A 3360-nucleotide genomic window follows, 5' to 3' on the forward strand; every position below is an offset into this window, starting at 1 on the left:
GGTTGGTGTGGACTTTTGATCTCTCAACCTAACCTACCAAACAAGAGCTAGGTTAGAATAAACCACTTATGTCAGTACAGGACTCATTACTCTCAAAATCCTGGTAGGTTAGATGTGGACCGCTTGGTCTCGATCTACCAAACACGCACTAGTTGTAGATTAAGCTAGCTATATGTCAGTAGAGATTCCCTAGCCTCAGGGTAATGAGGAGATCTGATGTTGGACCATTGATCTCCAGCTACCAAACAATTACTGGGTTAGAATAAGCCAGCTTCATTTCAGTACACGGCCCCTTTACCCTCAGAACGATGAGAGATTGGTATGGACCTCCGGTCTCGACCTCCCAAACAAGTACTATAGATATAGTTTATTGAACCAGGAATGCAATTCCGAGGGATTAGGAAATGAAATAGGAATATTTTTAGCTCAGGAATTTGAAAGCATTCCTGTTAGGCCTAACATTATTTTTTTTTATTCTAAATTAAAAGGGAAATTGGACTGATGAACAAGTGACCTTTGCAGTTGTAATTAAATACCAAAAAGGCTTATACAACTGATATTGAACTGGATGGCCTATAGCTAACGAACATGACAGTCATATTATTCAAAACTGATGGAATTCCTTTTTTTTTTTTTTTTTTGTTTTTTTTTTTTTTTTGGCAAAGGAAGTTTTACCAAACAATAAAGAGTCCGCAAACTGTGCCGTGGCTTATTCAGCAGTTATTTAAGACTTGTAGTATTTTTTGATCCGTTGAAAAGTTAATCAATTACAAATATTTAGAAGGTAATATGAAAGGTTCCGTTAAGTTTTTTTTTTTTTTTTGTTTTTTATAATAACTGGGAGTTGCTTTAAAATGGTCCTGGTCCTCATAATGTTTTATTCATAATTTTTAATTTTTCTTTTTGCTCAAAGGAGCATGTATAGTATACTGAACATATAGAATTATTAATATGTATATTATACGACAGTGAATATAAACACAAACACAAACAAAACACATTTGTATATGTACACACACACATATAGATTGATTGATTTGTTAGTTTTTACTGGCGTCGAAACGACGAGGTTTTCTACACACACACACACACACCACACACACACCACACACACACACACACACATATATATATATATATATATATATATATATATATATATATTATATATATATATATATATATGTATATATATAGATAGATAGAGAGAGAGAGAGAGAGAGAGAGAGAGAGAGAGAGAGAGAGAGAGAGAGAGAGAGAGAGAAGAGAGGAGATGAGAAAGTTATCAAGAGATACATTAAAAACAGCTTATTCCTTTCATTCATTGATTTCATCGGCTGATTCCTCAATTCCAGTTATACCCATTTCAAACGTACAAAAAAAAAAAATCAGTGCTAATGATATTTCCACGAAGGAAACTCAGAAAATACGACACAAAGACTCCAAAATTAAATTTTGAAATCCATTAATCAGAGATGACTATGGATTCTCCGTCAGGAATGTAACATTTTATATTTTCGGAGAAATAAAAAAATGTCACTGCTTAATTTTCATTCCAGAATATGACCGGATTTTTGACCTGAGATAGATATTGATTTATCATGGGGTTTAATTAAAATGAGTTTATCCTTTTGCAGGATTACTCATTAAAATTCCTTTCAAAAAAAATCGCAGTATGATGCATGTGACTTCATTATAGAAACGAATGCTACGGAAATTGATAAGTTGAAATCCGTACCAAAAGCTTTTTTCTTGATTGAGTCATTGTCGATAATGCCTCAGTAAAGGCGAAAGCTCTCGGTAGTGATTTCTGCCTATCATTTTCCTATGGTATTCTCTTATCTAGTGAATAACTTTTGATAACTTATTTAACAACGGGCCAATGTTTATAAAAACATTTAGTGTAATAACTTCGTATTTCTTGAAGGTTTTTTCGTTCTGTATTTCCCCTTACCTCTTTCTACTTCTTTCTATTGAACGCCAAAATATTCTTTGGAAGCTTAAAGATTTCAAGTCAGTGGACCCTTTGGTAGGCTTGTTCCATATGATAGGGTTCATCTTCTGAATACTACTACTACTACTACTACTACTACTAAAAATAATAATAATAATAATTACAATAATAGTAATGATAATAATAATACTCCTATTGTTTGGAAGCTTGAATTTCAATCTATTGGCTTCTATGTTGGGTTTGTTCCATATGGAAAAGGTTCATCTGAATAATAATAATAATAATAATAATAATAATAATAATAATAATAATAATAATAATAATAATAATAATAATAATTTGTGGAATATTATTCTTTCATTACATAAAACTAATAACAAAAGATCTACTCTGATGAGATAACAACTTGGTTATAACAATCGATACAAATATGAACTTTACAAGAATTGGTTATAGAATATATGCAACTGGTAATTCTTTCTACATAATGAGGTTATAAGAATTTGTTAAAGATATTTACGATTAATATTTCTCGTGAAAGCACATATCTAAAAAAAGGTTTAAATGGGTCTTTCTCATGGTAACTGGACGTAGCATATTGACCTTGACATATTGGAAAACGTAATGGAAAGCAAACGGGGATTTTAGAAGCTGAATAAATACTAGATGTCATAGAAAATTGGTGTCAGGATTCCGATATTTTTGGTTTGTTTATTTTTTTTTTAATCACGTTTGAGTTTATGTAGGCTTTTCAATTAATGTTTTTCAGGCAGTAGCTTTTAAATTATTCTACGTGACACACACCCACACACACACACACTCTGAAACTATGATATTCCCCCTGGGGGAATTCCCCTGGTTGAGAGCCAGTGCTCCAATTTGCAAATTGCTCAGTAAAACTAAACTATTACTGAGATAACTCCTAACTGACGAGAATGCCCTTTTCGTCAAGTCTATAGAGAACTTGATTCAAGGATGACGTTCTTATGGCACATTCATCTGATCGTATCTGAACGTAGTAGCGTTTGCCAAGACACATAAATAAGCGTAGGATAATGATCGAAGTGCTTTGACCTTTGAAGTGACATTATGCCATACGCACTTCAGAAACTCGTGACTTATGACTCACAAAGGTTCGTTAGGGAGACATGGAGAAACTTATTCCACTTTTTATCTTCATGGTTATCAGAACTCAAAATAGGAGTGGGGGGTTGGGAGGGTTGGGGGGGATGGGCTCCTTTCGCCATAGCTTGGATTTGGTCCTTCAGTTGTACACTGTACACTCTAGGATTCTCGAAAGGAACAGAGATGTTTTGAAGGATCTTGTAATTCCAAGCTTTATCATCACTTTGTATTGGACGGTGAATTGTGATTGCGTGTTGGAAGGGAATGCTACTGTTGAGGAC

The sequence above is a fragment of the Macrobrachium nipponense genome, chromosome 15, assembly GCF_015104395.2.
Source record: "Macrobrachium nipponense isolate FS-2020 chromosome 15, ASM1510439v2, whole genome shotgun sequence".
Classification (NCBI taxonomy): Eukaryota; Metazoa; Arthropoda; class Malacostraca; order Decapoda; family Palaemonidae; genus Macrobrachium; species Macrobrachium nipponense.